The sequence below is a fragment of the Strix uralensis genome, chromosome 12, assembly GCF_047716275.1.
Source record: "Strix uralensis isolate ZFMK-TIS-50842 chromosome 12, bStrUra1, whole genome shotgun sequence".
NCBI classification, from domain to species: domain Eukaryota; kingdom Metazoa; phylum Chordata; class Aves; order Strigiformes; family Strigidae; genus Strix; species Strix uralensis.
The window spans coordinates 24,732,856-24,759,390 of NC_133983.1; the positions used below are offsets into that span (position 1 = coordinate 24,732,856).

General features: G+C 55.4%; 1 protein-coding gene and 1 long non-coding RNA gene across 5 annotated transcripts in view; both read left to right on the plus strand.

Annotated features, from left to right (window-relative positions):
• The window catches only part of ZFHX3 (zinc finger homeobox 3), a 671,516-nt gene that overhangs the window by 488,244 nt on the left and 156,737 nt on the right, over positions 1-26,535 (plus strand). For 2 of the 4 annotated variants that reach the window (XM_074881669.1, XM_074881671.1), the window contains one exon: positions 12,519-12,876. The gene's annotated coding sequence lies outside the window, so the exon portion shown is untranslated. Of the gene's footprint in view, positions 1-12,342; positions 12,419-12,518; positions 12,877-19,515; positions 19,534-26,535 lie in introns of those variants that run through there. The other 2 variants (XM_074881670.1, XM_074881672.1) reach the window with 2 other exon arrangements.
• LOC141948877 (uncharacterized) lies at positions 1,239-9,796 on the plus strand. Its single transcript, XR_012630575.1, has 3 exons — positions 1,239-1,760; positions 5,117-5,296; positions 9,601-9,796. It is a non-coding gene; the product is annotated as an uncharacterized LOC141948877 (long non-coding RNA).

The following is a 26,535-nucleotide window of genomic DNA, read 5'->3' on the forward strand; positions in this document are numbered from 1 at the left end:
CGAGTCTTTGTCTTCTGCAGGGCAGGCAGTACCTGTTTGAGAGGGGCTTTGGCAGAGGGCAAGGGAGGGCTTCGTTTAGTGGCCGTACGCTTCAGGTTCCTCTTTTGCTGTCTCTGAAAGGCAACATTCTGTGCTTCCGTATCCTCTTTATTTTGGTTTCAACTTCCTGCTGTCAAACACAAGACCATTGTTCACCAGTATTTTGATTCAGACGATGCTAGTACACACGGGGCACCCAGAGGCCCTGGGGACAGCAGGACCACAATGTGCTGGAGCTTCTCCAGCCGCAGAGGTGCTGCCCGGGCTCGGGCAGCTCACCCTGGCACGTTAAAGCTGAGTGAAAACGTGTAGAGAAATACAGAGATTGCTACAGTCGTATTTTTATTGCGCTAACTCAGCAAACCCAGTTGAAGCCCTGCTCCCGCACCCAATCTATTATTAATTAATTGATTTCCTATAAGCTCGTTGTTTAGTTCGCTGTGACTTCCTCACAGTGTGCCCAGCTTTGCAGACAGCGGAAGACAGTTCCCGTCGCAAAGCGCAAAAACATGGCACATGCCAAGCCAGGCAAAGGCGGGAGAGCAGCACCAGCAGCAAAGCGGCGAGCGGCCAGCCCGCGGCACGCTCCCCCGGGTTATCCTGCTCTTGGTTACGTGCCCCGAGATCCCGACAGCTGTTGCTGTGCGCCCTCTGTCCCCCGTTTCACCCCACGCATCTGTGGTCACATCCAGCCCATGTGGACAGCCACCCGCGGGATGAATGGACGAGCAGAGTGTTTTTGGTGACTCCCCTGTCGCTGCTGCAGGAAGAGAGGGTCTCGGGGGGTGTCGGGGGGCTGGTCACAGGGCAGCTGGGGAGCCCGTGCAGGAGCAGTGGGGGCAAAAGGCCTCTTGGTGGCCGCGCTGCAGGGGTGCGGGGCTGCCCCAGGCGTCGGGGGCTCCTCTCCCTCGCTCCCTCCAGCTTTGGTGGTGGTAAACGTGCTTATTACAGTGCTAATGTCCTGCAAGTGGAATCCTACCTCCAAGTATATTAGGGTAATGAGTTCACACCTAACTAATGGAGACTTAATAGAGTTACTAATAGGCTGCCTTTTCCCCCCACGGTTTATGACCCCGCGGGCCGGAGCTGTCAGGGGAGGGAGAGGCGAGAGGCCGTACTCAGCCCCGCAGCCGCCACAGCCCACGCCCCGCTCCGGCCTCTGGCCTCCCGGCCTGCGCCTGGCCCGGCAGCCAGTTTCCAGGGACATCGTCTCTCCACCTTTCTGCGAGGAAAAATAAACAGTTTGAGGCTCCTGTGTCTTTATTAAACATTTCCTTTAAACTGCATACTTTGGCTCGCTGCCCAAATGCACCAAGAAAGCTTCCACAGAGCAGCCCGAGTCCGGAGCTCCGCTGCAGGGTTCCCGGGATAAATAACCCCCGGAGGAGCGAGCACCTGCACCACCGGCTGTGGCCCAAGCCGTCCCCGGGGCTGCCGGCTCCCCTGGGCCTGCCACGAGAGGCCGATGCAGCTGGCTGGGCTCCCCGCACCGACAGCATCCGGGAGCAGCCCTGGGGAGGAGAGCGAAGGAGGCGAGGAACCGGCAGCGCGGTTTGCCTGGCTCCACTCTCCGGCACACAGACGCGACGTGGCAGTGAGGTGGGTGGGGAGGCAGCTGGTCTACGGCGGCAAAGTTCGTCCAGCGCCATGGGCCGAGAGGGTTTGAGTCGCAGATGCGAAGGGGGTTGGGAAGGCGCTTCGGCTGGGAAGCAAACGCAACGGTACGTTTAAGCCCGACGCACCAGACGAACGATACGCTGGCGTTAAAGGACGTGGGCTTCACCCGCTGTCGGCAGTGCGGTTGCCGGCCGTCGAGCGCGGGTCGTGTCGCAGCCGGCGCGGTGGCCACCGGCCCCACGCCTTGGGCGTGGAGGGAAGCGGTGTGCCAGGCCGCGTTGTTGCGGTGGACAGGACAACATGTCTCCGAGCTGCTCAGGAAGCAGCAGCGCTGTGGCGGCCCCGCGGTGCGGGAGAGGCTTTGCCGGCATGGGCTGGCCAGCCGAGGGCGGCAGGGGAGAGGGGCCGAGCACGGCGAGGGCGGCGGGCAGCAGGAGGGGGCACGGCGGCGGGTGATGTCAGCGTTTCCTCTGGATCGGTCATGTGTGCTTGCCAGGTAAACAGTCTAGAAATAGATGGGAGGAAGGCAGCGGATGGAGCGTGCAGCCAGGCTGGAGGAGCTCTGCCTTCACCCTTTCCTCCCCGCTGCCGTCCTCGCAGGTGGCTTCCCCGGCCTTCAGCGGGGTCCCGGGAGCGGGTGGCGAAGGCAGAGGAGTGAAGCAAACCCACGGCTCTCCTGGGCCACAGCTTAGAGCGCAGTGCCCGCTCTGGAGGACAGTTCTGGCAGATCGAAGGAGGTAGAGTCTGTTGATTTAACGGGCGGTGGTTGCAGCAGACCCGCTTGGTCCCCTCCCTTGCTGGAAAAGCCCAGGAGAGGCCGGTGAGAGCCCTGGGCGGGAGGCACCGAGGGGTCTCTCTGGAGAAGGGCCCCCAGCTCCCAGCCAGGCCGGCTGCATGGGGAGCTCTGCTGCGCCCCGGGCTGGGAACAGGTTAAAATCCAGGCGTCTGTTGCAAGCCTAGGAACTGGCTTATGTCGCGTGAAGCGTTCCCAGCAACTGAACAACACAAGTTCAGGTACAGAAAGCTCTGCAACGTGCCAAGAATATTCTTAGCTTGCTCTTTCCTCATTCACTAGAAATGTGCTTTTTCTGTGACGCCTTTCACAGCAGCCTCGCAGTTAAATTAGTAACTACGATAAAAACTACCTGCGCTGCGAGGAGATGGGGTTTTCTAAATCCCCAGTCATCCCAAGCTGCGGCTGGGAGCCTGGCCCTCCCGTCCCCTCCCTCGCCACCCATCGCAGCACCGTGCAGGCTCCTGCCTGGGACAGACACCTAATCTCTTCCAGGCAGGAGCAGGACAAGGTATTTTTTTCAGGCATTTTCCAGGCATGATAGTATGATACTGTACATCGTCCATATGTCTGTCCTGTCTGGAGCAGCAGAGAGAAACTGCAAGGATAGAAATCTGGGGAAAACGCCCTCCCAGCCGCTGCTGATGGCCAGGTGCTGGCTTCTCCCTGCTCAGCACTTTCGTTTACCCCCAGAAAACAAAGCTGCCGTCATAGCAAGTACCCATAAAATGCAAGGCATCCTGAGTGCAGAGATTAGTGGTAATTTTACAAGGACTCAAATAACGTTGGTCTGCAGGGTGCAGCACTGCCTTGAAAGGGAACAGCAGACATTTCCCCTGGAAGCAAGTTTCCTCTTTAGAGCAGTTTACGGCCGAGGCGCAGTGTCAGATTGTGGCACAAATATACTATCAGCCTTTGGGTTGGAAGACAGACATTCGATACCTCTTTCTGTTGCCGAAACGCGCTGCCCAGACACGACTCCCAGCACGGTTATTTTTTGAAGCATTATGTAATTGGATTGCATGGTCAGTAGTGCTTCCTTAACAAGCCTTTCAGCAAGCCCTCTGCCTGCCGCAGCCAATCCTCAACCCTTACATACACACTTACTCACGCAGGCTCAGTCTGGAGTAAACTCACTGCTAAATACAGTTAGAAAACAGATGAAACTGGGCTCGGAATAGATCACCCCCTCCCTGTGCTACACGAGACGTGGTGCAGCCGAGCCCTGGTGTGAAAACAGGGTCGTGCTGGCATCCCCCAGCTGAGGGGTCGCCGGCTGCCTCCTCTGCCATGCCTCTCTCTAACGGGAAAAAATCCTGCTTTTTGGAGCACAGACGGGCAACCGAAGCTGGGGCTGGTCCCGGTGTCCCTGTCCTCTCTTGCCCTGCCGTGACAGCCCCATGCTTCGGGGACTGGCTTTGGGAAACCTCTCCTGTGGCGCTCAGGCCCGGAGTGGCACCGGGGCCGTTGTCTCCCAGGTTTCGGTGTAAGCTGAAGTGCTGAATCAGGACCCGAGTCTCCAGACACTTTCCCCGGTCAGAGCGCACACCAGACCCGCCACGCAGCCTGCAGCGGTGCCCGGCCGGGCCCAGCCCTTCATGGGTGTTTTGCAGGATCTTCCCTCTCCTCCGGCCACCATCAGCCCACGGGTTATGGCTCTGCTGAGTCACGGCTTCCTGTTTGTGATTACTGACTAGTGGCAGCAGTTGCAGAAGCAATAAGAGATATTAAAAAGTGTGAACTACCACTGGGACCAGAAGATACAATTAGGACTGTGCCAAGAAACACACTGCAGCGAGCTGCTGTTTAAAGGGATGCAGAGCACTGCAACCCCCCGTTCCCTTGCTGCAGGAAGTAGGAAAAATTAACATCACTAGCCTTTTATCATCTCTGAACCCGAATAAAAATTGCGTTTGACTTCTGAAGCTCACTCTGGCTCTTTTCCACGCTCCTCTCCTCAAAGCGTTTGATCCAGCCTTCCAGTCTGGGTCTCCTCTACCTGGTGCCGCTGAGACGTAGGGATCCTTGTTTCTTGCTTCCACGTAAGACTGATTCTCCACGGAAAGCCTACGTGACACTGTGTGAAAGGGGCTGCTTTAGAAGGCATGCACAACCGTAATGTTATTGCCATTCTTTTTTTAATGGGAAATATCTCTGGGGAGAAGCATGAAAGTATATGGAGAAGGTGCTCTTTGATCATTAAGATCTAAATGCAGCATCCAAACAGCGTGTCTGGTTCTTAATATTATGCTGAAATTCATCTGAAAATGCTGCTCCTGGGTGGGCATCTTCCCGTTTCTCCTTCCTTGGCTTGAACATTTGGAAGCATTGCCACCAGTTTCATCTCCAGGCCTTGTGATGATTGTCTCCAAAAATTACTTCTCCACCCTATTGTTTACTGTATTTATATCAGTCTTTCAATTTGTGTTTTAATTCTATAGTAACTTTTTAGCCTTATTGTCAGAATGTACGTTCCAGTTATTCAGCTAAGGACAGGAATTAGAGGCTGGCGTTCAATGGACTGTGTGTCACTGGTGGACAGAAGGTGTGCTTAGGCTGGTCTTTTCTGGAGTGAGGCTGTAGTAGTTTGCAGCTAAGAAAAAAAAAATCTTCGCTTTTGTGCTGGCATTAGACTGATTTTTTTTTTTTTTTTTAACCCTGTGACAGACATAAGGCTGAGGATTGGCACAGAGAACATACGTTAGGGGGGAAAAAAAAAGCCTACCCCACAACCTCAGTTATTTCAACAAATACCAAAAGTGGATTGAGAGTGGATGAAGAGGAGGAGGAGGCAATAGTGAACACACAACACAGTTCAAGCTGGCAAGGAGCCCTTTCTTGAAGAATGTAAGTTTAACCTTTAGCATTCAAGTGTCTGGGCTTAAGTGTCATTATGAGCAATACTTTCCTCCAGCACAGCCTCTCCTGCCTGGAGGAGGGTTCAGTGCAACCTCATCAGTTTTCCCCTTTCCTTTACCACGCATAAAACCACGTATTTCTGTCTGCGTACGCTCAGCAAAGTTCCCCGCAGCGGCTGCCTTGGCGCAGCAAGGCTGCCCCGGGGGTGCCCGCGGGAGGGCTGCCCCGGCCTGGCAGTGCCGTGGAGGTGTCTGCTGCAGCTCCGGCCTGCTAAAGCCAGGGCTTGGCCAGACTGGGGTCACTGGCTGGATTGCGGTCAAAGGTTTTGTGCCCCGGACTCGCAAGTGGAGGCAGCGGGCTGGGGCATGGGCTCGCTCCCCCCAGGCAGCCACCTCTGGGCCAAGGCCTCGGGCTGCCCGGCTCGGGGCAGCGGCCCCGGCTTGCTCGGCCGTTCCTGCCGGCTTGCTTCGGCCGCGGGAGGAAGGAGGATCTGCTGGCGAATTGCTTCTGCGAGAAGCAAACTAAAATGAGGAGGAGGGAGGGATGGGCCTGGTGTTGTCGTCGTCGTCATCGCCCCCCCCCCCCCCCTCCCCCCCCGCTAATCTCACCTTTTGATGGAGGCAACGTAGAAAAAAATTAGAGAGACAGCAGCAGACAAACATCAGACCTGGCTGCAAATGGACAGGCTAGATGTGCCCCCCCAAATCATCTCCAGCTGTAAAACACTTCAGGGCTGATAGAAACCACACGCATCCCAGGCACAACCCAATCTGCGAAGCTGCATTCCAATAAAAATGCAGCACGGACCGAAAAGAAATACTGCCTAGGATCCCCGCCCGGGGCTGGGTGCTTTGGGGAGGCACCCCCCGTCCCCCGGGCGCAGGGCTGGGTGCTGGCCGGGGCGCGGGGGGAGCCGCGGCCCCCCCAGCCATCGCGGCGGCTCCCCGGCGCTCGGCTCCCGGGCCAGCCCTCCCAGGACACAAATCAAAGCGGCTGCGGCGGCTAATAGGGGAGGGTCGGGGTTAGCTGCAGGGTACGTCCCCGGCTGAAATCACAGGCTGGAATCCGAATTTCAATAAGCACGCCTCGCGTCGGAGGCTGCGCTGCAAATGTCAAATGTGCTTATGTTAAATACAGGTAATATTGCGAGCGTACGTTTGAGAGCATGATTCTTTCAGATACCTTGTCTGATGAATTTTGCATCTTGTGTTTGCGATTTTTCCATGCAAGGAAGTACAGGTTTTAGAGGAGTAAGAGCATATATTTATGAAGAGGTAAAGATGAGCTATTTGATTAACTGTAGCAAAGACGCTATGTCAGATCAGATTTCTCACTGCTTACAACTTGGGTTCTGAGTATGTGGTTGCTATATAGTAAGTACAGCTGGTACTGGTGCTTCACTTACTGAATAATTCGATGCAGCCTTTTCTGCAAATCTCCGTCTTAATTCTAAAATAATTCGGATGGGAAGAAGGCAGATGGACTATTTTCCAAGGAGCATTTGGTACCTGACTTGCACTGAAAGATGAAGGCTTTGCAGGGCTGTTGCTTGCTCCTGGCCCACAGTGGGGGACAACTATGGGACTGCAGCAGCCCTGGGCCAGGGTCCCTCCACCGCCGGCTCAGCCCAAAAGACCCAGACTAGCGCCAAGACAAGCCAGGTTGTTTTGGTCACTGTATTGACACAGTCCAAATTCTGTGGAAACTACCCTGTAAACCAGAATTCTTCTCAGTGCTGAAAAGATATATTTTTTTCCCTTTCTAATTCTGTAGGAACTGTAATTTTATTTTGTAACTTATTTCCCTCTTCCTTCCTTTTAAGATGGTTCCCAAACATTTATTGTGGGATTTTTCATTTAAAATAGTTTTCTAGGGAAATTACTGTGACAGTGATTTAATTGTTTAATTAAAATCTGACATTGATGACAACATAAATACAATAGGCATGAGGTGATATAGGCATTAAACAAGTGCAATTGAGGAATACATACATAGAGTGCTCTGAGCACAGAGAACAGCTCACAAAGAAATGATGTTCAATATTTATCAGGTTAGTGAGTCCTAATTAAATGCCAAGACTTTTTTCTTCATTTCTCCAAAAAAAGCCAAGAAACATATAGATGCATTCCAAGTGTTTATTTCCATCACAAACACATCTACTCATCTTGTGTTAAGGCCTGCAAAACCAGCAAATTCGCATTAAAAATGTGCTGGCTGACTTAAGGGGTATTTAGTCAGGCTGACTACAGCAGCCTGGCCAGAGGTCTGGAGGCAGCTGGAACAGCCCGTGGTTGTCCCAGCGCGCCCAGTCGCTATAGTGAGTCCAGTGATGACAAAACAGATGGACAGATTTCTTTTAATAAATCGGGTAAAAAAACAAAAATATATTGAAGACAAAAGAGGAGGATGAACATTCCTCTGAATATCCCCCCCAGCCCACACCTCTCCCAAAGCCTGCAGTATGTATTCCTTCTAGAGAAAGACGGACCCCTCCTCGAGTGTACCCACACCTCTCAGCAATAAGGGGGGGCAGCCCCCTGCCCACTCAACGACACGTACGTGCCCCCAGAAGAAATTCCCGTTATCTGACTGGAATTGCTCAGCAGCGCGTCTCTCCTTCTGAGCCCTGCTGCACTTCTGCATCCCAACAATGAACGCGCTGCTGTTGGAATATCCCTTTCCATGCCTCTTGCTGGGCGTCTTTAAACGGTATCAGATCGCTTCTGCAGCTTAGACAGCCCCTTGCAATCAGTCGCTGCTGATCGTCTGCCCTTTCCCCCCTTTCCAAACCCCTAAATAAATGCATCTGCTCCAGCCTAATTCACGTCAGCCTCCCCCCCTTCTTGTATGCAACTTCATGCAAACAAACTTTCTAAATGAAAAGATAGCTCACCTGGACAATGCTTTGAGCATAAAGTAATACAAACTGATAAAGCCAGGCATCCCAACTCTAGTACAGGGATTTGATTGCAAATTTCCATTGCAAAGGAGTAGAGGGAACTGGAAATCTGACAAATGCCTTCAAATTGACCTGTGTTTTCACAATGCACGCTGTGTTTAAAATGAATGGCAGACTTTATCATTTGGAGCTCCTTCAAGGACTCTGGCCTTCTACGCTTTGTTCTAATTCTTCAGACATATTTCCAAGAAGCACAAAGCTACATAAGAGGATGATATTATGGAGATTCTTTTTCTAAGTGGGATTTCCCCCCCCCCCCCCAATAATTTTTAAAGCCTGAATTAAAAAAGATAGCCCAGAACTTTTTTCTTACTATATCCACACATTAGTCCCTCGTGCCCAGTCGGCCTCTCCACCTCCGAGCTTTAGCCCAGTTCCCCCAGTGCCGGGCGGAGGGAGGCAGGGTGCAGCCAGCCCGGTGCCTGAGCGAGGCAACGTGGTTGCGACTCCCTAAAAATTCACCGTAGTCAACTACTTTCACCACAGCCCTCCGCCAGCCTGGCCCACTCCTGCCTCGGACAGAGCTGCTCCTAAGCCGCTCGGCAGCCCGGCCGGATTTCCAGGGGAGGACTCGGTGTCCTTGCAGAACCCAGGGAACCGACGCCGCTCACCCCTATTTTACATGTCAAAGGTAACAACCATCTCTTCTGAAAGTTATGTCCAGAGAGCCATACGCACTGCCGCAGAAAAACATTTTGCTACAAGTTGTTCCTCTTAATCTGTATACATTTTTACAAATAATAACTTTCCTTTAAAGCGCTGGTATTAGTTCCATCTGTTCAAAATAACATATAAATGAAGCTATACCATTCTCTGCACAAATATATCAGATATGCTGCAAGACAAAATAATAGGGTTAATCTAATAATTCAACTGCGTCTTTAACAAGTTTCCTATGGGAAAAATCAGCCTTATTTTCCCTGCAGATCTGATACTGAGAGCTTCCTTCTACTAAGCACATTAAAAGCTATTTGAACCAAAAATCCTATCTGTGCACGTGTAGAGATACATAGACAGAAACAAGAGGTATCCGTAGCGTTACAGATGAGGCTGTATCATGATTTCTAATTAAAGCAAGGGTAGTCCCTTCTCACATTTTAGCAACTGGATTGTCTTTTTGCCAAGAACAAAGAAATCTTAAGGGAAGTAAATTTTCTGGAGGAGAAATGCATGCACGTATGTGTAATTGTACCTAACGATTGCTGTACAAATTATTCCTTGATTCCTCAGATTTATTTTGGTATTTACGCAGCGGTTTATCTGGCTGGTCCTGCAGTCATCACTTGTTCGGTCCCTTCTTCTCACACCCTCCCCTCTTTTTGCACCCTGGTAGAAATGGGAACCCTTCTGTCCTCCAGCCTGCGGCCAGGATGGGGGGTGAACCTCTGCCACCGCTCGCCCCAGCCGGCCCCTTCACAGCCTCGCCGCCTGCCCCTGCCAGGAGGGGAGGGGGGTGTCCTAGGACTTGACCCCCGCACAGAGCCTGCTCGGCCGGACCCAGCTCCCAGGAGGGTGGGGGGCCACAGGGCGCGCTCCCCTCTCCCCGCTTAACCCGTTGGCTCCCAAGCACGGCCGCCCCTGACCCCGGCACCCGCTGCCCTCCTGCCTTTCGGGGCATCACCCCGGGAGCGTGAAGGGACAAGAATGCAGGAGCAGTGAGAGGCTGTCACAGGAGGGCACGGCGCAGCACGGCCAGAGCAGCAGCAGTCGCTAAAAAAGGGGGATGTTTGGTTTGTGTTAACTACCCAGACAGATGCACTTCGGCATGTTTGCATTTATGGAATCCATATGTTGTCATGGGAAATTAAAGGACAGCAACACACAACTAGAACTTGCAGTGCAAACGCAGAGAGAGCGTACGTGGCTACCAGACCGCGATTGCACATGTTCCTGCAAAGGTGCCTATTTCTGGAGCATCGACAGAGTCACTACATTTGCTCGCCACCTTCTCCGCATGTTTACTTTTTCTTTGCTCTGCAAAAAGCGTGTACACAGGCAGCACCCCTTCTCAGACCCGTCCACCGGATCTACAGCCTCTGGTGAAAATATGCACCTCTTCTAAGTTACACCAAGTACTAAAAGACAAGGGTTACTTTATTCTCGCCTCAACTTCACCATCAAAACACGTTTGTTTCATATTCAGCAAGAACAACAGTTCCAAATTACACGCACCTTTGCAGATAGCGCACCAAGCAGCCCTGAAAAATTCTACTTGCCCCAGGGCTTGTTGGTTTGGATTTGTTGATTGGGTTTTTTTTAATTTTTTTGTTTGGGGTTGTTTTTGTTGGGTGGTGGGTTGGTTCGGGTTTTTTTTTTTTGAAGGGCAAGTAATGTTAACAATTATTCTTCTGTAAGCTAGACAAACGTATTTTGAGCAGGGACTGACAAATTTTTAAGGGCAGCTTTTAAAGGCAGACTGGTACCGTACTGGAGTCTCTCCATTTAACAGACCGTAAGAACTGACACACAGCATGCGCATTGTAACAGTACACTGCATTTATAATATTCAAATAACTATGGTACGTATTAAACCTCAATTCTTAAAACCTGTGACTATCTTCCCAATGCAAGACGCTTCCAGTAACGTATCAACTAGCACAGCCCTTCTTCAAATAATCTTCTAATAATCTGTCCTCTTCTTTCACCCCCCCATCCCACTTAAAGGGACTTGTCAAAATTTCAAATGACTGCCCCCACCTTAAGAAATATGGAAAGCTTGATACATTTCAGTAGAAATACTTACTAACAAACATGCAGTTTATTACCTTTCAGTATAAAATACATCTACATTAAGGTTCTCCCAAATGGAAAAAACTGACCGCAACTGCATTCCTTGTTCAATGCTATGAAACAAACCGGGAAGTTAATTATTTGGGTTAGTATTAAAAACAAAAATTAAAAAAAAAAAAAAACAACAGCAAAAAAAGGCAATTTGAAAAGCTTCTTTAGATTTTCAAGAGAGATGGTTTAATTCAGCTGCATTTCTGCCAGCAATAAAATAGTCTCTTACAGAAAGATGAAGAAAACATATTCCTCAAGCCTGGATAGAGGCTCTTTACTGGTTCACCTCCTCCTAAAATTCAAATCCCACGTTCCCAGCGATCATCTACATTTTTCGCCAGGGCTGGAATGGGGAGGGAAAAGCTGCTGGAAATAAAAATTTAAATAATAATCGCAGATGGACCCGAACAGAAAGTGAAAAACGTTACCGTAAGGCTAGAGAAATATTTATTTAATCAAACCAGAGGTTCTGTTGGGACTGGAGGAATGTTGCATCCTTTCCTAAAAAAGAAAAAAAAGGGGGGAAAAAAAGAGGAGGGGGTGGGGGGAGAAAAGAGAAAGCAAGAAAGAAAAAAGGCAGAGGCACAGCCGCCTCCTGGAGTTCCCCATTGTCCGGGGCTATAGAGAGCCCCAGAATGGCATTAAACTCACAAAAGGCATATTGTGCAGGGGACAAAAAAAGCCCCTTCTTCTACAATAACTTTTAGCTTCTTATTTTTAGAAAATGACAAAGCTGTTGCCAGCGATGGCTGGTGAAACCTGTAGCCCAGCTCCCAGCGAGGCCGGCCGCGGCCGCGCGGATCCGCCGTCCCGCGGGCGGAGGCGGCCGCCGAGCCCCACCGGCAGCGCGGGCCGGGCCGCGGAGATGCCGCCCCGCCGCCCTCCGCGCCCGCGGACCGCCCCGCGCCGGGGCCGCTGCCGCACAAAGTTGCGCTCGCTGCTGCCGGCCGCAACTTTCCCGGCTCCTCCCGGGGAAACTTCGGGGGGGGGGTGTGGTTGCGGAGGGGGGGGGGGGGGGTCGTCCTCGCCCTGCCCTGCCCTGCCCTGCGCGGGGCGGCGCGGCCCCGCCCGGGGCGCGGGGGGCAGGTGGACCCCGCGGAGCGCCCCGCCGCCGCGGAGCGGTGCGGTGCGGAGCCGCCCGCCCGCCGCCCGGCCCGCGCGCCCCCTCCCCGGCGCGGCGCTGCGCGGAGCGGCGCGGAGCGGCCCCCCCCCGCCGCGGGCTGGGGGCCGGCCGCTTGCCCCAAGTTTCGGTGCGGCGCCGCCGCCGCGCTCCCCCCGCCCGCTCCTGCTCGCTCGCTCCCTCCCCCGCCGCCTGGGCTGAATCTTATTGATCCAGAAGGTGGCTAATTAGCCCTTCCCGTCGTGCCTGGGTAATGAGGCACATGCGCACTGCACTAATCAGCCATTTTTTGCAGGAAACTAATTAGCAGAATAAAGATCCAAAGAGTTTTTTTTCTTCCCAATCATCAGATCTGAGTCCGGGCGCTTCCTGCTCCGGCGACCGCCAGCCCCGCCGCCCGCTCCGCTCCGCGCCGCTCCGCGCCGCTCCGCCCCGACCCGACCGCCGCCGCCGCCGCTGCTGCCGCCGCCCGCGGCCCCCTCTCTCCGGGGGGCTGCAAACTCCCCGACAACGATGCTGCTGCTGGGCAGCGGCGGCGGCGGCGGCGGCTCCCGCTCGGCTCCGGCCGCTGCCCCCGGCTCCCGCTGCTGCTGCCCCGGGCCCCTCCGCGGAGCGCGCTCCTGCCGCCGCAGCCGCCGCAGCCTGCATGGGATCTGTAGCCCCCGCGCCGCCGCCCGGGATTAAAAGCGCCGCCGGAGCAGCGACCGCGTAAGTGGCAACTTTTCTGCCCTGTCCCCCCGCTCGGGCTCCTCCTGCTCGGGGCGCCCGGGCTGCTTTGCATGGGGCTGGTCCGGCCCCCCCCCCCCGCCCGCTCCCACCCACCGCCCTGGATCCCCCAGCAAACTTTGTGCCGCTTCGCCGTCCCGGAGCCGCCGCCGCCGCCGGGGACGCGCAGGTGCCGGCGCCGCGGGGGCCGCTGCGCGCCCGCGGAGTGCCCCCCCCACCCCCACCCCCCCCCAACCTCCCCCCCAACCTCCTCCCTATCACCACCACCGCCTTCCCCCCCCCCCCGCCCCGCCCGCCGGCCGGCCATGGGCGCGGAGCGGGCGCGGAGCTGCCCGGCTTTGTGCCGCGGCGGGGCGCGGGCAGCCGGCGGCCCCGCGGAGCGGGCGCGGAGCGGCGGAGCCGGCGCCTCCCGGGACGCGGCGGGGGCGGGCGGGCCCCGGCGGTGCCCCGCGGGCGCTCCGCGCCGGTGACGCGCTGGAAAACAAAGGGGCGAAGAAGTGCCGAAAAGTGCCCCGGCCGCGGCGCCGGGAGCGGCCCCGCAGCGGCCTGGCGAGCCCCAGTAATTGCGATTTTTGTTTTCCGCGGGCAGGCTCGGTTTGGGGAAGAATGCGGCTTAGGGGGATGGGAGAGGTGGAGGCAGCCAACGCCGCTGTAGGCCGATCCCCCCCCGTCTCAGTTTCAGTTTTTAATTACTTAATGCCGAATCGCACGGCGCTTATCTAAATATTTGCAAATGCTCTTTCCTATTGATTCCGCTGAATAAACTCCGCTCCTCGCCCGCGGAGCGACGGCGGTTCGCGCGCCCGGCGCCGGCCCTCGGGAGCAGCGCGTGTGTTTGCGTGGGGACACGTACGTCTGTCTGTCTGTCCGGGTGTGTGGCACGCACACGCGGGGTTCCTGCCGGGAATTATTTACCATTTGGGTCGCGGGGTTTTGGTGTGGCTTTTTGGGGGTTTTTTTGAAATTGTTAAACTCCCTCCCCCCGCTCTTTTTTTTTTTTTTTAACAAAAAAAAAAAATATTTATTTTTGATTTCGAGAAAGGTCTGTTTCTCTTTCGAGCTCCTCTCGGGTATGTCCTGTACTTTGTGTGGATGTGTAGCGTATCGTGTCCCCTCCTCGGCCGTCTGTCTGTCTTTCTCCTCTCCTCGCTCCTGGTTAATATGGAGCAATTTTCTGGAGGCTCGGTGACTCCCTCCTTAGGGTCACATTGAGTTCGAATCCGACTGAAGGTGCAGGAATCCTGCGACGGGGGAAATAAGAGAATAGAGAGAATGGGGTCAAGTTGGCTGCTTAGAGGCTAAAACTCCCACAGCTGCCTTTAAAAATATATATAATATTTGGCTTTCCTCACCGTATTACAAACTGCAGCCTCCCCTTTCAGGTATTTTCTTTACAGCTTAAAGCCCTCTCTCCCTTTTGCCTTCCCCCCCCCCCCCCCCCCCGCTCCCCCCCCGTTAGGGGAGAAGGGGGGGGGGAGGGAAAATAAAAGGAAAAGAAATGGGGGGGGGGGGGAGAGGGGAAAAAATAAAACCCATTGAGTTTAGGCAAATAAGGTTTGGTCTCCGTATCCTATTACAAAGCACTTTGAATATGCAAGACATCACACAAGACCAGTTATTCCAGTTACGACAAACTTAAAAAGAGAAAAAAGAGAGGCATGTTTAGGTTGTAATTTGTTAGAGCAAGAATCGTATTTAAAACTCTGTCTTTTAAATTTTTTTCCAGCTTTGCATTGTATCCAGCCTTTTTCTGATGTCTAGGGTTTTTTTCATTATTATTATTATTATTAAAATCTTTCCGTTGAGTTTAGGAAGACTGCTGCGAGCAACACATTTTCTGTATTTTTGTTCCTGTATCTTGGAGGAGAGTTGGCAGGGATTCTGTGGTTTGCAGTTACACAATATGTTATCATGTTTTTAATCACTAAATCATTGCAGCGGTTATAGATTTACAGTCTTAGGGTATTACCGAGAGGAGCAGTGCAGCCTGTATGTGCGGGAACATACGAGAGCATGCGGCGAACATGCTCGTGAACTTTGCTTTTCAATCATTTCCCGGCCAAGCTCTGGCGCAGAGGAGAGCGAGCGTTTCAGCATCACCCCTCCACGCACTTGAGGAAAGTTTGTGCGACCCTCCCGGCAGGGCAGGAGCTCCGATGGGTGCTGTGCGCGGCCCGGCCCGCGGCGCTGGCGGTAAGCGGCGGGGGTCAGGGGGTGCGAGGGGCGGCCGGCGGGCCGGGGTGGCCACCTGCAGCGGGCCGGGGGGAGCGGGCCGCCCCGCCGGCCACCCCGCCAGCCGCGCTCCGCTCCCGCTTCCCCCTTTATTATGTAACAGAGCCCTCGGCAGCATTAAAAATTCAGCATTACAAGCTGATTGTAATGCTCCCTCATTAGGGAGCACTGTCTGGTCCGGCATTAAGCGCAAGACAGAGCGTGGCTTTTCGGCCGCGGCCCCGGCGGGGGCTTGGGGGGTGGCTGCCGAGTGGGGCGTCCCGGGCCCCCGGCCCCCCGCAGCCCCCCGCAGGGGCCATGCCGGACTCCCCGCCGCCGCGCAGCCTCAGCCCCGCGGCCAGGCCCAGGGCTCGCCGGGGCTCCCGCGCTGCCTCCCGGCCGAGGGCTTTGCGCCCGCACCGGCCTCGGTGCAGGGACGCGGCTTCCCGAGCCGCTCTCCCACCCGGTCCCGCTCCCCCGGCCGTCTTCGGCCAGAAACAAAAGCCAAGCCGAGGCGCAGCCGAGGGGAAAAACTCTGCGTCTGGACGCAGGGGTTGCTTTGCTGTATTTGTATTTTTTTTTCTACACCCCCCCCCCCCCCGCCCTTTTCTGTTCAAACGCGGTCGTTTTGGGAGGAGTGGGCAGCAGGAAGTTCGCTCCGGCCCCTCTCCCGCGCGACAGTGGTGCTGCTCGGCTGCGGGCGCCCCCGGACCCTCCCTCCCGCCCGGCCGCTGCCTTTTGTTCCCGCAGGACCGAGCCAAGGTGCTGCTCGGGCGGCCCCGCACGCCTGGCACCTTCACCTGGCCTTGTCACGGCCGCTGTCGGACCAGGGCCTGGCGGCGGCTGCGTCGACAAAAGCGGAGGCGCGTGTCCCTCTTTCATCTCGCTGTTTTGACCCCCCGCCCCAGTTCCCGTCGGTGTCGTGCCGGAGGCCGGGAGCAGCGCGGAGGAGCGGATTTGCTTTGGGCCTGGCCAGCAGTTGAACGGCTTCAGTGGGGATCGCTAAATCCCAGACCGACGGACATATGGCTGGCTGCCTCCAGCCTCCCCGTTAACGCTCCCTTCCGCTTTCCAAAAGAATAACAGTAATAACAATAATACCACGAATAAAAAAAAACCATTGCACGGAGAAGCTGAAAAACGACTTGCGGGCTTTTACATCAACTTTATTCACACGCTGCATTTTGCTGGGGCTTGACTCCCTTGCGTGAGCGTTTCCCCACCGGCGTCAGACCTGCTGATCTGCGGCGGGAGGGACCTCGGCAACCACCTTCTTGTGGGCGCCGCAGTGGTGGTGGATGCCGGAGCCAGAGCTGTGCTTGTGTAGGAGAGATCGGCGCGGTTGGGGAGGGACGGGCTCCAAGAGGCCGAGCGTTTTGCGGCTCCCCGCTTCCCTTCGCCAGAGTATGGCCGAGGTCTGGCCTTTGTGTGGCTTCGGGGGCCACGTGCCGGCGGGCAAGGTGGGCTACGAACAAAGCCGGGTCCCGCCTGCTCCCCCCGGCCTGGCCACATGCGGGACCCCCAGACCCATCCCATGCGCTCTCACTGCCAACCGTCCGTGGGGTTTCGGCCTGGGAGAGGCCCCCGGGGCCGGAGCGGGGTGCCTGTGGGGGCTGCCCCCCTCTGTGCTACTTCTGTTTTCGGGTGGCGGGGCGTCCCCCCACACCCCTCCAGGAGCCCTTGGGGGAGCCTGGCCCTGCTGTCCTTGGGGAGGGGGCAAGGGGAGACCGGAGAGGGGAACTCTTGCGGCAGGGAGCGGGGCTGCCCTTCCCTCCTCCCTCCCTCCAAAACGGGGGCCGGGTGTCCCGTGCGGCAGCGCGAGGGCTGTCGTGGCAGGAGAGTGGGAATCAAAACATCTGTGCGCAGGCCTGGGCGCCGCAGCCTCTAATGGTTTTGACGGAGCTGTTGTGGTCTGTTGTCTGGAAAATCTGCATTCTGCGCCGTGCCCGAGGGGGGCCGCGGCACCGCAGACCGTGGCGGTACCTAAATATAACCGCCTCGCGCCGTGGGGTGAGGTGAGGGCAGGAGGCAGCAGGGCCGCCCGTCCCGCCTCCTGCTTTGTCTCTGATGTGCGTTTCATGCATTTTTGTTTGCTCCCGAGGTTGGGTTTGCGTGTAGGCAGGGATTGGAGAAATAGATAAATTCCAGCTAGTTTTTTAAAAAAAAAAAAACACCAACAACAACAGGGTGGATGAGTCGGGCTTCCCTGGGTGCCGGCAGCCGGGGCACAGCCGGGTCAGGGATCCCGCCGCATCGGGGAGCTGTGTCGGTGTTTCTCCTTCCCCCCGTGGACGTTGCGGGTCTCGCCACACCGGCGCGGGGCCCGCGCTTTGCGGCGCTTCCTCGTCGGCTGGGCCGGCCGGCCGTGTCCATCTGTGGGTGCGGGAGGTGGGTGTTCATCTCCACAGCAACGCTGGCTGGCGAGCAGTGGTATTCTGCGCCAGGTGTGTGCTGCGTGTGTTTCCAGGGGCGGACTGTAAATACAGCGTAAAGTTCATTCCCATCTGACACGATGTCTGGGTTGGGGGTGTTGGGCGTGGAGGCTGCCCCAGGCTGCGGGCGAGCGGCGAGGCGTGGGGCTGCTGGGGGCCTGGGTGCCGAGGAGCCCTGCCGCGGGCAGGCTGCAGCCACCCCGCTTTGCCCTTGAGTTTGCTGCTGGGAGAAAAGACACTTAGCTGTTGATTGTAATTTCATTATGTCACAAGTGCCAAACATGCCTCTTGTTAATAAAAGGTAAAGCAGAGCAGCAATATTTCTTCCCCCCCCACCCCCGAAAACAAACATTTCCCTGTGTTTTCGATTGCGCGGTGCACGTTACTGGGGACCAGGAGGGTGCTGGCCCTGCGGCGCCCGGGCTTTCGGGTCTTAAATCTGGTGAGGGCTGAGCCGCGCGGGTTCCTTTGCTCAGCGGCGGTGCTGGAGCAGGAGATGTGTGTGGCAGTTCTGGTAAAAGGTTTTCTCCCGTCCTCCCCCCGCCCCGGTATCTGGGAAAGTGGAGCCTGCAGGGCCTGTAACACGTTAGCTCTTAGTAAATGTTTATTTTGAGGGCCCAAGTGTGCCTGCTGGAGAGTCGGTCCCTCCTTGGGGAGGGTGGGAGCAGATGTGCTCAGGGAGCTGCTCCTGACCCCTTGGGTCCCCGGCACCAAAGCACCCTGTGTCCCACCCCGCGTTTGCCTCGGGCTCACGGCCGCGCTCCCCTGGCTGGTGGTAGCCTGGTTCCAAAATGGCTGGTTGGCTTGGTTCGGTAGCAGGAGCTTTAACCCTCCTACTGCCATGCTGCCACCGACTGCCTTGTGCAAACAGACTGATGCTCACCGCAGAATTCAGAGCACGTACTTAAATGTTGATAGTAACATCGCGATGATGTGCTTGATCCTGCTAGGCTGGGTTGCTGGGTTTCCTGAATGTCTGTGACGTCTGGTGACGGGCTCGGAGGGTTTTGGTCTTCCCTTCTTGTTGTAACAGAGCTGAGCGAAGAAGGGGGAGGCGAGGGGAGTGCAGAGGCACAGCTGGATGAGTTGCAGTCAGGTGTGTGTTGTTTGGGATGAGAGTTGGAGTCAGGTGCACAATATTTGGGATGAGTTGCAGTCAGGTGTACATTGTTTTGTTTGGGATGAGTTGCAGTCAGGTGTACATTGTTTTGTTTGGGATGAGTTGCAGTCAGGTGTACATTGTTTGGGATGATGCAGAATCTGGGGATTCTTCATCAAGGTACTTTGGTGAGATACCGTGCAATGGGAGGACACACTAGCAGGCCTGGAGGCTGGCCCACAAGGCTGAGCAGGGGAGTGCACAGAGCTACTCGGCTTCTCAGGCACATGTTTGACAGTTGCAGGATCTGCCAACCGGAGCTGCCCCTGCGGCGTGAAGGTGTCATGTGTTCAGGCTGTGCACACCAGCTTGTGCGTTTCACCTGTACCTCTTGTGTTGCAGAAGCTGGCGCGCAGACCCTCGGACGCCTCCAGAAGCAGAGCAGGAAGGCAGCCCCTGGGGTGCAGGGAGGTCCTGCCGTACGGCTGCGGAGGTGATGGCACGAGGCCGTAGCTCTCCCTAGGTCTGCTCTGTTTGGCGGCGCTCGATGTCAACACGCAGCGGCAGGAGCAGCTCTCAGAGGAGCTCGAGCAGCGTGCAGTGGCCGCTGGCGTTTCGGCGCCCGCCAAGGAGCGGTGCCCCTGGGCAGAGCTGCCGGGCTGGCCTTTGCCCCCAGCGGGTGTCCCTCGGCCGGGCCGAGGGCGCTTTGTGAGCGAGCAAACCCCGCCGAGCGGTGCGGGGTGCCCGGGGGAGCGCGGCGCGGCTGGCCCCCGCGTCCTTGCGCGGTTCCCCGGCAGCCCCTGACTCTGCCGGAGAGAACTGTAGATGTCAGGCTTTGCACAGAAAGGAGAGCGCGGAGGGAGGGCGAGAGAGAGGCAACCGCGCAGCAGCGGGGCTGTGAGTTTCAAATTAACCTTCTGCTTTGTTGGTGTCTGAGGCGGGGTGCCCCCGGCCCCCCAGCGTAACGCGGGGCTGAGCCAGGAGTGGGGCTGCCCTCCCCAGGGCGCTGGGGACGGCCGCTGGAGGCGAAGGTGCCCGGAGGGTCCCACCAGGGCTCGCCATGTCCCCCAGCATGCCGCGGTCAGCGCTTTCACCTCTGGCTTTGAGGAACAGGAGCTCCGGCCTTTCCTCGGGGTGACGGGTCCGCAGCACCCAGGTGTTTGCTCCTCGAAAGCTCCTTCAGATGACAGAGCCTAAATTTCTCCTCTTTAATTTTCTCCTGTTAATTTTGTCCCTTTCAGTCTTACATACTTCCTTCCCCAATTCCTTTCTTCTTGCTGTTTTTCATCTTCCATAGAGACAGTTAAAAGCAGCTTAACACTGTGAGCTTGTTTGGAAGTCAAAAGATCCGTTTTAGCTCTGACGCTGACTTTGGGCAAGCCACCAAATGTTTGCCTCAGCTGGAGTATGAAATGGGATAATACGTAGTTCACATGCCGAGACTGTAAGTGGGGGTTAATTATGAAAAATCATAACGTTTCTTAAATTCCCAGAGCATTGTTACATCCTTAAATTTTGTTCTTTGTTACTTTCTCAGTTTTTTTCAAGCCCCTTCCAGATAACTCGCAAGCTGTTCTGCTTTGTTCCCACTGCTCTCTGGTACACAAATACCTTCCTCCCCGGGGCTGCAGTGCTCCAGCCATACTTGCGCTGGAGTCCTTAGAGAAGGATGTCCTCTCCTCCTCTGTCCGCCTCATGGATGAAGTAATTCCTGCCTTGTTTTCCCAGTGCTTGGCATGTACCAGGGGGTTTTGTTCTGGCACCTCGGAGAGGAGGGAGGCAGCTGGGGTAACGTGTTTGTAGTAACGTGGCAGGTCTGAACCCAGCGGGGCCGAGCATCCTGCGGTACCTGTGTGTCACGCGAGCGACGGCGCTTCCAGCTGGCGCAGAAGGGTCCTGCTCCTCCTCCTCCTCGCCGCAGTTACCACTTGTGTTGGTCGCAGGCCTTGTTCTGCGGGATCGCTGCCAGTCCTGCCTCTCTTGGCCTTTATTAGGGTGGGGGAGGAGGGGAGAGGTGAATCTCCTCGTCTGAGCCAGGTTTGTCACTGGGGTAACGTGTGTGAGGAGTGCCAGCCCTGCTTGCGGGCTGGGGATGGGGTACCTGCCCCACTGGGGGCACCCGGGAGCTGAGGGCTGGCCCAGAGTGGCCTGGCACCCCCTGGCAGGTGGGTTGTGCTGGAGGCCAGTGCTCTGGTACTGGAGAGACAGGGCTGTCTGGTCTTCCTTTCGTAACACCTTTTCATCCTTCCTGGTTTTGCTGCTTTCTGGAGCACGGAACACTGGTCCTGTCGGCCGGGGTTTGTAGCCTTAGTCCCAGTCTAAGCAGAGCTGCGTGTGAAGGTGTAGGCAAGGTGTAGGTTTGAACTCCACCCTGTTCCTCAGGGTGAGCTCCTGTTGGCGTCGCGTTGGTCCCCCAGCGCAGCTGGATGGAGAGGCGGCGTGGGGGAGTGTGCCAGCGTCGGGGTTGCATTACTGGCCAAGGAGTAAGGATGGTGGAAGAGAAGCATGGCTGCCTCACGAGAGGCTGATGCTGGAAGAGGTTGGGCGGGATGAGTTCTGTGGCTGGCAGAGGGGAGAGGCGATGCCGTGCCGGGTGTTGCTGCCAGCCTGTGCCCTTTGCTTGCCGCGCTGCTGTGTGCGGAGCAGGACGTGTGCTGCGTGCTGGCGTGGGCTGCCCAGCCCCTGGGAGGGCAGTCAGCACCTCGCGTCCCTCTGCTATTTCAGAAACCGGTCACTTGGCCAATAGTGGCGTCTGTCTGAAGGAGCTGCCACAGATTTTTTCCTTGGTTGCCTTATTTTAACTAGCCTCTCCACTGTTTCCTCTTTATTTTGAGCGGCGTGGAAGTCTTGGAGGTTTGCGTGAGATCCTGGAAATTCCCCAGGTGGTGGGTCCAGTGCCAGCGCAGCCCAGTGTGAAAAGCTCCCTTCACAGCGGGCTTGCAGCGGTTTCACCTGGAACTGCAGATGGTTGAATGTTTGAGCAACAGAGCCAAGCGCTGGAACCGCCGGGGGCGTTGCTCAGAGGAGGAGGAGGGTTGAGCTCTGCTCAGCTCAGCACTGGCTGGGGTCGGCCTGGCAGCGGGGGTGGCACAACTGGCTGCTCCTCGCTTGCAGCCCCCAGCCGTGCCCAGGGCTGCAGGCCTGGCTGCCAGAAGCCCCCTGCAAGGTCCTGCTGCTGTCGGCCGTGCGACTGGAAGGGTCCGACCAACTGCTCCTCCACCGATGCTTCTCTGAGTAGCATGGCTCTGTGTCTCTGAAGTGTAGGTGCTCTTCGGAGTTGAGGGTTCCTTCCATTTAGTCCAAGTGGCCACTGGGCTATGAAACTGGTTACTTCAGGTGGGAGCTGAATGGTGGGACTCTGGTTTTCCTTCCTTCAGCCATCCTTTTCTCAGCCCCTTCTTGCTTCTGGGCGTGAAGCAGTAGCAACAATTAGCGAGATAGTTTTGGTGAGATTCTGCAAGAAGCACTGGCCATCCTCTGGAGATCGTGGATTACATGCTGTCCCCATCACTGCTCTTCAGCACAAGAGAGCTGCCTGCTGAGCTCCGTCTCTGTGGAGAGCGTGGCTAGGCCTGTCCCAGTGTGCCGAGGCAGGGCAGCGCAGGGGCACAGGCTGCTGAGCTGCTGAGGCCAGACGAGAAATACCCAAGTGCGGTTGATCACAGACAACAAAGAGCCCGAGTGAACCAGCTTGCCCCTTCCCACCCGCCTCGGCCCGTGCAGGAGGAACTGGGCGCCTTGCAGGGCTCTGCAGAGGATTTGGATCTTCTGAGGTTTAGGGGCCACCTAAGTAGAAATGAACTGGCCAGCAGGATGTGTCGGAGCAAGGTTCTGGCCTGCTGGACTCTTGTTGGGCTGCCTTCAGCTGGAGCTGGCGAGGGTGGTGGGTGCAGGGCGGGGGGCTGCTGGTGCTCCGCTGCTGGGGCCCCCCCGACAGTTCTCCAGCGCTGGAAGCAGGAGGATGCGGGTGGGGAGGTGTCAGACAGAGTCCCGGGTATTTTACTACTGAGGGTGCCCAGGGGGTCTTCTGTGCTTTAAAATTGAGATGGGGAAACGAAAAAAGCTCTGGCCTTCCATTTACACAGAGCGTGCCAGGAGGTGAAAGATGGTATTTTTGTCACAAATGTCCCCGTTCAAAATATTGGAGATATTAGAAGCTGTTCTGTGTCTTGTTGGAGGCCTTGCTGGATTACGGAGCAGGAATGGGTGCTTTCTCAACTTCTATTTTAATTTACCTGCATTAAGACTCCCACTCCCTCTGTTATCTGGATGTTGAACTGTTCAGCCCCTGCAGATGCTCGGAGCGATGCTCTTGGCTCTCGGGAGGGGAGAGGAAGGGGCCTGGGGTCGGTCTCCCGCTGGCAGAAGGGGCAAGGGCCAGGGTGACCGGGGCAGGAGCTGCCCTGCTGCCGCGCTGGCACAGCCTGAGGAGCCTAGGGCAGCCTTAGCTGCCAGGATGGTGCCTGTAACTGCTTCCGGGGACTGCTCCTGCCTTCCTGACAACTCCAAATAAGAGGACCCAGAGTCTTACGGTACAGATCATTTACAAAAGGAGAAGATAATGATAAAACAAGGCTCCTTTTGGTAGGAACAGCTACTTTGGATACAGAAAGGCTGCAGGGTTTGTTCTTTAATGTTTTCATTGTGCGTTGAGTGTAAAAGTTTTTTTGGTGGGTTTTTTTTTTTTTTTTAAGGTTCCTTCTTCCTTGTATGAGCCTCTTGCACAGCAGAGGAAGAGAAACACTTAACAAAAATAGAGCATGTGTTTTCCTAAAATGAGATTGCTGTGGCATGTTTAGGACTTGAAACTGTGTGACTTTGAAGTTGACTTCATTTCACGCTGGTGATATCCTTTTAACTGTCTTGAGTAAACAATGCAATTCAGCTCTGAAAAGTGTCTTGTAAAAAGCTGTGCTTGGTTTCTAATTCTGACTGTTTCAAAGATTTTCATAAATACCTTCCGCTTACCAGCAACCCTTCCTACTTAGAAAAGTTTGCATTGATTTATTATTATTTTTTCAAAGGATTTACTTACACATTAGAATGCCCTGTGGACATTATTTTCAGTTCAAGAATGGTTTATTTTAGTTTGGCTTAATTGAATTGGAAACAGTTACACGCTGTACCAAAGCTAGTTGATTTCAAACCGAAACAAGAATGTCCACAAGCAGGTTTACACCGTGGTGAGCAAATTGTGCTGCATTCACGCGCCGTACATGGAATTTCTGTTGTTTGCTCATGTTTACAGGCTCGTGGCAAGTAAATCTTGGGGAGGGCTCAGCACTGCCCGTGGTGCTGTGCAGGGCTGAGAGGGGGCAGAAGCAGGAAGGGGGTGGCAGAGGCCGTCATTTTACGTTTATTTGAAGCCAATACTGCTGCTAAGGACAGTCTTGTCTTGGATGCTTTTTTCATTTTGCTGGTACAGAGCTTTGGTGCAGTGGCATGGGGAAGTAGTTTAGGGAAGGGACCTGGGTTAGAAAAACTCTGCCAAAGGCAAGGGGGGAAGAAGCTTCCTCAAAGTCTTTTTTTTCGGTTGTTGTTTTGCCATCTTCCCTTTAATTTGAACTAATCGTGTGATATGGTGTGTTGCTGCAGAAATTGCTGTGCTGAGGCAGAGGGGGGGAGCGCAGAGGGAGGAAGAAATGCCCTTCCCCAAGGAGCAATGGCAGGAGAGCCGCTTGCTCGCTGCCATGCTAGCATAAAGCGTGGGGGGCATCAGGGCCTGAGTGTACTTTGGCTGTAGGGCTGCTGTAGAGGAAGGCACTGCTTTTAGAGATTTTTTTTTTTTTTTTAATTTATTAGTAGTTTCTCCTTTTGGGCGTCCAGTATGGTTAAACTGGAAGGATCCCTGTGTAGCCTTCCAGGACTGGCTGTGCAGCAGCTCTGTCCTGCTTTGGAAGGAGGAACTGGTCCCCGCAGCGCCCTGGGCTCCCTCTGAGCACCCTTCTCTTTTCGGGAGCCCCGGCACGGGGCCGAAGGTGGGAATTGCTGAACTCTGCCCGTGGGCTGCTGGCCAGGCAGCCGGGGTGTTTGCGGCCCAGGGCCTGGTCCCTGGGCATGGCTGCTCCAGCTCCAGCCTCCGCCGCGGGTTTGGTGCCCTGGAGCGATCGGCCGCCGTGCCTCCCAGCCCGGGCAGGCCCACGGAGTGACTGTTTAGCTTGGATTGCTTCTGTTTGTGTTTTCACCTGCTTAAATAAATAAATACATATATTTGCTTCCCCCTGGTCCTCTGCAGCAGCACCAGCTGGTGTTACTGTGAAGGAGCTGCCTCCTGTTCTCCGGGAGGTTGGGACGTACCCTGGGTATCTCCATCTCCTCTCTCCTGTCCTGTATTTAGCGTTCTTTGCAGTTCTAAACCAAATATTTGCTGCAGGTTTTAAAACTGATTTTGTTTTTATTTGAGCAATTGCAAAATAAGATTTAGGAGCCTCTTTCACATCCCTACTAAGATTGTAAAGGTCTGGAATGTAAGTGATGGAGGGGTGGCGAGGAGCCGCGCAACGAAGGGGAGGGCTGCCTGAGCACACGCGAGGTGCTTTTCCCTGACGCAGGTGATACCGGGGTTGGGTTTTGCTCCTGGATGTCAGCTGTGTGTGCACAGTATTCTCCTTGTAAGTCAAGCACGTTTAGACTCCGGCGGGGAACGCTCAGCCCGTGTGTCCCCGTCTGAGTGCCAGGGCAGCAGGGGCTCTGCTCGAGGCCCGTGCCCAGCCTCCAGCCAGCATGGTCCCGCACGCTCGGCCCCGTGACTCCCCGCCGGTGGCAGCGGGGGTGAGACTGTGGGACCGCTGCCCCGTCCCCGCTGTCTGTCGCCGAGGGTTGGGTCTTAGTTGGCTCAAAGCTGAGCTTGTGTGACAAGGCCAGCCCAAGTGGGAGAACTTGGCCAGGTTTGCTGGAACATGTCGGTGGGGATGAAGCGCTCGGCTGCGCAGGCACGTGTACCCGTGTGCGCCATGGCACCTCCTTGGGCTGCTGTCGCTGTCTGGGTGGGGGGTTGCACTCGCCCGTCGGTTGCTGTAGTGATTCAGCTGCATTAGTACAGCCTTTAGCTCAGTTTCCCATCGCTTCAGCCTTGTCCTCCAGTGGTTGTGGACATCTTTGAGTGGGTGCCCATTTCCTCGTCGTTAAAGGTGGTTCCTCTATAAAGCTCCCCAGATTCTGACTCTTTCTACAGACTGATGATTTCTTGGTGGTTTATTCTGTACAAAGTCATTAATGAAGAAAAACTTAATACCCCAGAGTGAAAACGTGGGCTTAGCAACTGGCCTCCAAGTCAGGACAAATAAAAGTGATTACTCCTAGAAACACACGCTTGAGAGCTTGAGCAAGAAGGATGGTTTCTAAATCAGATGATGCAGGACATGAGAAAGGGAATTGCTGTTAGAAGTTGTTGTGATTTCTTTGATAATGTCTGTTTTGAAACTTTGCGTTTAGAGGAAAAAAATCTAGTCTAGAATGTTTAAACTTAATACTTTCTCAAAACAGTTTAGGTATGTATTATCTGTTGTGGTGGGGAAGCTCATCCTTTCTATCTTGCTTGATCGTTCAAACTTGGCTCCTGTTTAGATGTGTCATGCTGCGGCCTCTCTAAGAACCCAGGCGTGCTCACTGACTGAAGATAAGGAGGTAATGTATTTCTAAACATTGTTTTGAACATGCCTGCCTGGGTGTAGTTTAATGAATGTTTCCCATTTCCAGAGGGGCTTCATGCCTGTGGTGGTGGGGAAGCAGCAGCCCCAGGACGCTCTGCAGGCAGGGCTGTGTCGGTTCGCTGCTGCGGGGCTGACAGCCTGTGCTCAGAGTTGCAGTGACGAGAAACTTGCATTTAATAAAAGTCACCGTGGAAGGGTTCTTGGGATCTTGCCAGGGAGAGTTTCCTGTTTAAAATTAGAAATTGGA